The sequence below is a fragment of the Podarcis pityusensis genome (assembly GCF_964106645.2).
Source record: "Podarcis pityusensis genome assembly, chromosome: 3".
Taxonomy (NCBI): domain Eukaryota; kingdom Metazoa; phylum Chordata; class Lepidosauria; order Squamata; family Lacertidae; genus Podarcis; species Podarcis pityusensis.
Window position 1 is genome coordinate 16,753,404 of NC_138026.1, and position 8,497 is coordinate 16,761,900.

The 8,497-nt window shown below is 40.4% G+C and overlaps 1 long non-coding RNA gene across 2 annotated transcripts in view; it reads right to left on the reverse strand.

Annotated features, from left to right (window-relative positions):
* Positions 1 to 2,623, reverse strand: part of LOC308473695 — a 54,313-nt gene extending 51,690 nt beyond the window's left edge. For both annotated transcript variants that reach the window (XR_013984210.1, XR_013984211.1), the window contains exon 1: positions 1,947 to 2,623. This is a non-coding gene — a long non-coding RNA (uncharacterized lncRNA). The remainder of the gene's footprint in view (positions 1 to 1,946) is intronic.
* Between the last annotated feature and the right edge of the window lie 5,874 nt (positions 2,624 to 8,497).

Here is an 8,497-nt window from a genome sequence, read left to right on the forward strand (position 1 = left end):
TGTAGCTAACAATATATAACCAATTCATCAATGGGAATACAAGGCTTAAATAAGATGGATGAATTTCTTTTCTGTTCTTTTCATCCTGAATGCATTTCTAATCTCAGGCAAAAACCTGGCTATTACCTGTGGTTATAATAATTTATGAAACACCATCCATGTAGATTTCAGGTCAATTTACAACTGTCTGTTGGCCTGCATTTTTACAGAATGAAGATTTCTCCTTCCAGATATAAGGTAAAGGGACCCCTGGCCATTAGGTCCAGTCATGGCCGACTCTGGGGTTGTGGCGCTCATCTCGCTTTATTGGCCGAGGGAGCTGGCGTACAGCTTCCGGGTCATGTGGCAGCATGACTAAGCCACTTCTGGCGAACCAGAGCAGCACACGGAAACGCCGTTTACCTTCCCACCAGAGCGGTACCTATTTATCTACTTGCACTTTGAGGTGCTTTCGAACTGCAAGGTTGGCAGGAGCAGGGACTGAGCAACGGGAGCGCACCCTGTCGCGGGGATTCGAACCGTCGACCTTCTGATCGGCAAGTCCTAGGCTCTTTGGTTTAACCCACAGCGCCACCCGTGTCCCTATAAAATTTATAAAATATAGCATCCCTTAAAATTTGTGATATCTTGAAACCCTAGTAATCATTTAAGACTGCCTTTTTCGTTTTACACTCAGTAACAAACGTGTTATCAAATAGCAATCTGACTTTAGCAACCACAGAAAAAAATATCTCGGCAGATTGGTGTCATGTAATGAACAAAGCATCGCTGTGCTGGATGTTTGTGGGTTTTCTTTTCAGCAGACAACTTGCCAGAAGCCGTGTGCGTGCACACAAAAGTTCCTGCCAAAATACAAGCCACCCATTGTAGGGGGAAAATCAGCTTTCAGATTGAACAGGGCTCAGCACGATCCTCCATCCTTTTCTCTTGGCAAGCAGTTTGACACGAAAGCGGGAAGGAGCATACAGAATTCTGTTGTGGATCATCTTCATTAAAAATGGTTATGGCCAAAAGTTTCACCCCTGTTCCACCTCCTCCACTGTTTAGAGAAACAGTTCCCTACATTTTAGCTAAGCAGTAAAATTTAAAACAAAATGGTAACCATTGGGTTAGATTACTGCAACGTGTTACATGTTGGGCTGCCTCTTAAGATAGTTTGGACACTTCAGCTTGTGCAGAATTTGGCAGCCAGGTTGCTCACTAAGGCAAGGCAGTTTGAGCATATTACACTGATCCTGGCCCAACTGCTCTGGCTTGCCAATTAGTTTCTGGGCCCAATTCAAAGTGCTGGTCTTGACTATAAAGCCTTAAACAGCTCAGGACCACAATACCTCAAGGACCACCTCTTCCCATATGAACTAGACCCTGAGATCATCTTCCAAAGCCCTTCTTCATGTACCTCCTCCTTGAGTGGTCTGGAGGGTGGCAACACGAGAACAGGCCTTCTCTGCAGTGGCTCCCCGTCTGTGGGATGCTCTCCCCAGGGAAGTTCAACTGGCGCCTTCATTGTACACCTTTAGGCGCCAGGCAAAAACGTTCCTTTTTAACCAGGTCTTTGGTCGATATGATTGACATCCAATGCCCTTTTAAAATGTGTTCGGGGGCCTGTTATTGGGTTGTTTTTATTTTTGTTGTTATTGTGTATTTTGTATTTTTATATTGTGATCTTATCCTGTGAACCTCCCTGAAACCTATGGGTATGGAGGGGTATACTAATTGAATTACTAACAACAATAATTATAATTTAGATGGCTGTAACTTGACCTGGGACCTGCTAGTGAAGAGGGGTAATAAAATTAATAAATACACACGGGGTGATTTCTGGTTTTCCACTGTTCATCAATATAGGACCAAAGAGGCAGAGAGGTAGATTAGGTGGCTTATGCTCAGTAGGTGCAGAAACAACGGAAGCTTGAATGTAAAGGGATAAATTTCATTTTACATACTTGTAAAAAGCTGAACGTGGATTAAAAGCCATATAAGAAACTTAGTAGTGTCAGTTGAGAGTAGTTCCAGTTGAGTGCTGGTGGTTGCTAGGTTGCGGAGGTCCTTGTGACACGCCCTTCATTGTGACACCTCCCTCTGCTGGCTCCTTGGTCACTAGGGCTCTAGAGGCATAGCCATCTCCTTTGGTTTGATCAATCAGCGAGTGAGAGAGAAAGTGGATGGAGATGTAAGTAGACTTTCTCATCAGCATCTGCATTCTGTGCTGGTAATGCTCCATGACAGTATTAGGGAACATTTAAAATAGGGAGGTCCTAAAGAACAGCAGAACATTCCAGGATCAAATCAGAAACTGGGACAGCTAGCTTCTGTAAATCTGGGCAAAATATTCCTTTTTGACCAGGACCACCTCTCTCCATATGATCCAATCATCATCTGAGGCCCTTTTTCATCTGCCACCTCCACAAGAGATCTGGATGGTGGCAGCACGAGAATGGGACTTTTCTGTAATGGCTCCCCATTTGTGGAATGCTCTCCCTAAGCAGCTTCAGCTGGCACCTTCATTGTACATCTTTAGGTGCCAAAAGAAAATGTTCCTCTTCAACTGGGCCTTGGGCTGATTGACATCTGATGCCCTTTTAAATGTGTTGTGTGAGGGGGTTGTTGGTTTGTTCTTGTTTTTATTATGCATTTTGTCTTTTTTAAATTTTTTATTCTTATGTTGAGAACCACTCTGAGCTCTATGGTATGTAAATTTAATAAATTAATAATAATGTAGGTTAGTACAATTTTAGAGATATACACTGTTTGTACTCATCTAAATTTTTCCATGCCATGTAACCTACTCTCATTCTTTTCTATTGAAACATAAAAAGTCTGTTGCTATGTAGTTAGAAAGGTGGGAAACAGTGGCAAGGTAGATCTTCCAATTTTATATTGTTGCTTGATAGAGATCTAAATGAGAAGCAGAAAACTGAAGATAATTTTTCAGTATATTTTCTGCCTGCCACTTATAAAATGTTCCCATTGAAATTGTAGTAGCTAGGAGGCCAATATTCACTCAGGGCTTGTCCTCAGTTGAGTATTACTTAGCTGTTAATCCACTATTTCCGCTTGCATTAGAATTTGTTTTTGAGGAGGTGGTTTAGTCCTCCCCTTTTATTGCAAGTAGGTGTTCTGTTTTGTTCATCCCCACTTTTCCAATCTGTTGGTTCTTTTACGCAGTGCCGTTTTTCTAGAAAAAAACGGTGCTGGAACTCACCATGAACACTTCCCTCGTTCTTTTAGAACGGCAATGGCGCCCGCCTGAGAGGTGCTGGAACTGAGTTCTGGCAAGTTCTGGCTGAAAAAAAGCTCTGATTTCATGCTAGCTAAGTACCATCAGGGCATGTGCACAGATAGTTTAAATGCACACATTTATTTATTTTTTACAGCCTTTCTGTGCAATAGATAGCAGCAGTCACAGCTTGAACAGGCACAGATCAAATAGTGAACTCCCTGACAAACATAACATTGGCTGCCACTGGTGTGAATGAAGAAACTCTCCCTGTAATGGGTCACAAGCACAGAGCGAGGACTGCTGTTGTTTCATTTGAGCAGTTGATATAATGCAGGTAGAAAACTCAACATTCTGACACTTGTTGTGAACATACCACATAGCACAGGCTCAGTTCTAACCATGGGGCTTGTGGACTCTCCTTCCTTAAAGGTTTTTCAGCAGAAGTTAAGGGGCCATCTGTCATGGATGCCTTGACTGAGGTTCCTGCATTGCATGGGGTTGGACTAGATGACCCTTGGGTCCCTTGAAATTCTATGATCCTAAGGAAGGGGTTAAAACATTTCAACTTTTGTTGTTTAAAACAACTAGACTTGCAGCACGCGCAGGGTTTGATCAGCAAGTCAGATTTCAGTTGGAAAGGCTTCTGTGCACAGAGCATTAATGAGGCCTTGAAACATCTGCCCTAAGAGCTGGAAATCAGAAAGCGTTCCCTTGCAGAGGTGACCAAAGGCCTACACTAGAATCTGCTTTAGTGAATGAACTTTTTTGACCGCAGTGATACATTACAAGGTCAGACATACAGTATAGTCCAAAACTTTCACTGCTTAATAAGAATGTGCACTACAGTGCTGAAAAATAAGCTTCCAGGGTAGAAGATTAATCACTTTTCAGGTCAGCATTCAAGCACTCCCCAGCAACTCTTAGCTTGTATTCATTACCTGCATTTCAGCGCGTATATTAAAGCCAATGGTCTTATTCTTCCATATATTTAGTGAGTTCCCTTCACTGGCACAGATTTCCTTTCTTTTTCTTCCAGTTTGGCTTCTAGTCATCGGGAACAGCAACTCTCCTGCTTTCTGATAATCTATTTCTGCCCTTATCAGAAAAAGCTTCCTTCTGCCTTCTTCATATGAAAATGTGACATCTTGTAAATTATGTTGTTCAGCCATCCTGACACATTATTTTAATGCTGACCTTTGTAAAAATCCAGTGAATGAATATTAACAAGCCTCCCTCTATCAGAAAATTAATTTAACGGCATGCATAGTTACTGTGAGCATCCCTTGGCAGCGGTGATAAAATGTTTAGAGTGGGAACAGAAATGCAAACATGGTATGATGATGCTACATAGCAGCAGCTGGAAATTCTTGCCCTATGCTGTTGCTTTTGGTAGCTTGTCACGTTTCTGGGAAGTGCCCCTATAATCAATATCACCACCGTTAAGGAAAGGACTTAAGATCTGATCTGGAAGCTTGAATGATCTCCAGCATGCATAATTACTTGATCAAACACGGTACTGTATAGGCACATCCAAAAGAGACACCATTCTAGAATGTTTCCACAAGAAAATAAGGTACAGTAGTTTGAAATTCAGTTTGATCCGAGATACAGGGCATGAAAACACATGAGGTGGTCTAAGTGTCCAAATATGGCATCTCCTGTTACAATGGGTTAGTTTGGAAAATATCATCTGGAGAACTTGCCAACAACAGTCCTTGAGACATATAACTTACATTTAAGGCTCTAAACCCCATCGTAGAAACAAATGTCTACAAATACCAGCATAGCCTTGCAATTGCTTTGATTTATTTTGCACTGGGGAAATCACTTATTTAATTTTAATTTGGAAACTCATTGAAAGGCTATTTTACTAAACTCCTTTAATATAGAGTGATAGACCAATTCAGAAAGTTTCTTATTTCACAACTTCTTCTTTTTTGAGTTTTACTCACTATAGCCCTTTAAAGAGCCCTCCCCATTGCCAAATAACTAAGAAAGTTAATACAATTTTTTCACTTGACACAATTACAGGGGCAGATAATGGAATGATTTGCTTCCGTCTACGATCTTGCTCTTTATCCAAAAAGCTCTCCTGCAATTTTGCAGTTTCTTCTACAGTTTTGCAGTTTCTTCTAGAGCTTGGCTTTACAAACACATGGGCTAGGATTATTTAATCTTAGTAACTAACCCTGATCTTTATTATTTGCCTCCTTCCCGCAATTACATGGGCAGATTTTCTTGGTAACATTTTCTGGCCTAGCAGGAGCTCAAGTGGATCCATTATCTATTCCAGTCCCATTTCTCTTTGCAGACATTTGCTACAATTTATTGCTTGTTAAATCTTAAAGCTGCATTTTTATCACTCTCTTATGAAAAATTTGCAACAATTTATTAATTACTACCATTCATACAAAATGAATCTAGAATTACTGCTGCTAGCTATTGAAATCGCATAACTCAATAACTCATAAATTTTAAAGAGTCCCATTAAAAAAATATTGGTGAAAATATTTTGTGTGTCAGAGAGTATACATAATACGACAGAAGGATTTTAAATTCTCGTTCATATATTTCTTTCTATGAGATAAGGAAATGTACAGAATTATTATATATGAATATTTAATATAACTACCCATCCAACATTGAGAACATTTAATATAAGCATCATTCATTTTAATTTATGTATGGCTATGCTACAAATGCACTCTTTCATCTAAAACTAGGATGAAATCTTCAGATGTATTTATCACAATAATTAGGGAGCCACATTGAACCAAAACCTGGGGGCGGGCTGTATTTTCTTCGCCCTAAGCTAGAACAGAGTCTGAACTTTTATCTGAAAGTCTCTGGCCCAGAACAAACCTGCCAAATGCTCCATTTCCAATAAGATATATCCCACACTATGTAGTCATGACCAATGGTTTTAAAAGAGAATAAGAAAAATTCATGGAAGATGAGGCTATTGATGTCTGCTAGCCACTTTGACTATGCCCTATCTCAATTGTCAAAGGCAATATGCCTTTCATTGCCTGTTGCTGGGAACTGCAAGAGGGAGAAATGCTGTTGTGCTCTGGTCGTGCATGCAGAGTTCCCATCTGGCTGGCTGCTATAAGAGCAGGATCCTGGCCTAGACAGGCCTTTCCCCGGATCCAGTAAGGCTCTTCTTCTGTTCTTCCGCCCTTCCGAATGTTGCTGTGCGTGTTCTGGCTGAAGGCGTATGGTTCCTCCAAGCTCTCCCTGATGTCCCTTGAGTTCAGTACATTTGGAAAGAGGGGCAGTGAGGAGGGATCAGGGCAGAGGAGGGTTCAAAATGTATGAGTCGGTGATAGGGAAGCTTCCTGACTGTGTCATATTCCCAGTGGATTTAATCAGGAATACAGTCAGGTTTAGTGGTCAAGATCAGTCAGAACTGATCCAATTTTAAATCTGATTACTTTTGGATCTCTAGCAGATGGCTGAAAAATGAATCCAGTTCGATAGACCTTTTCGTTCGAACAGGGGAAACCTCCCATCATTACTCACAAAATGTGAATGGTGTTTTGTAATTATTATGTTGAGGTTTTTTAAAAAATGGTTCACAAAACAGAAACTTATTACCTAGCATTCAGAGAGGAGCAACAAGGTGCAACGTCAGTGGCTGTTTTGTGTAGGAAAAACAACCTCATAACAAGCCAATTTGGAGCTAAAATGCAGCTGAGGATGGGTAGCCAGGGGTCAGCAACCTTTTTCAGCAGGGGGCTGGTCCACTGTCCCTCAGACCATGTGATGGGCCGGACTATATTTTTTTTGGGGGGGGGGGATGAGCGAATTCCTATGCCCCACAAATAACCCAGAGATGCATTTTAAATAAAAGCACACATTCTACTCATGTAAAAACTCGCTGATTCCTGGACCATCCGCAGGCCGGATTTAGAAGGCGATTGGGCCGCATCCAGCCCCTGGGCCTTAGGTTGCCTACCCCTGGTGGTTAGCCCTTCCTCCTGCCACTTTTCCAATGAAAATGCCCCCAATGTATTCCTCCCCCCCCCCAAAGTACCAGGTGTATGTTTGCAAGAATTAAATATATGCCTGGAACCCAGAAAGGAAGTTGTTTAAGGAAGATTTTGTTGTGGCAAAGTGGTCTGTAGGAACAGATTAAACATACTCCCTTTCTGCTGTCCCCAGCCTGTTCCAAAGCTGTTTTTCCCTAATGCCGTTGGGCTTGTGCTCCACCTGTTTGTGTGTAGTGTGTAGCTCCATCTTCAGCCTTTTTTCCACAAAGTGAATGAGCATAATGTATATGTCTTGTGTCCCTCTTCTCACTGATGCCAGCAGTTTACACCCACAATTTACTAGTATAAAATCTAATGAGGAACAGAATATATAATAGATGCTTTATATAGAGGGTTTAGAGGGTTGCTATATTCTTCTGTTTCAGATGCCATTGTTGAAATCAAAAGGAAACATCCTGCCAAGGTCCAGAGATTCAAAAATAGCTTGTCGTTGCATAATTTGTTTTATGCAGCTGGTGTAATTTTGCATAATCCAATTCTCCTTTATCTAAAATTGATATTCAATCTGCAATTAAAGTTCTACATTCCAGTCCTGTTACATAGCTTAGGACTTGCTTAGGACAGATATTTGAAAACACTGAAGAAATAGAAAAGAATAGTTTAAATTGTTAAAATCCTTTATTTCGCTCTCAGATCTTAATTAGCTGTCTTATTTGGTGTTACCATTTTTTGCCATTGTGTTTTATTTTGGTTTTTGCTAATGTTTTATTTAAAAGATAAGTCAATCTGACTGAAAAAGAGAGTTAGGTAATATGAATAATTGCAGGCTCAGTTTCAACATAACATGCTTATGTAAATAGGAAATTTCAATATCACCTTAGTGCAGTAACTACTAAAATGCTTATAAAAGGGCTTAATAACAAACATGTTTACTTTGAATCACCCATAACTCCAAAAAACATGTGAACATAGACACCATTAATCAACTGTTTATCATAATTCCAGTGCTAACAGTTGGAAGTTACATAACATGCTCTAGCTGTGACCCAGTGTTTAGGAATCACTCAGTAAACTTGTCTTAAACACAAAGCAAGGTAAAGTAAGACTATTTAGCTCCTATGTTTCAATGAGACAAACAACGTGATTGTTTTGGAACTGGGTTTGAAGTTATTGGTTCCCATCTAGTTAAAGTCACTTGTGCCTAATAGTGCACTCCTATTCATGTCTACTCAGAAGTAAGTCTCCTTTAGTTTAATACAACTTACTTCTGAATATACATTTA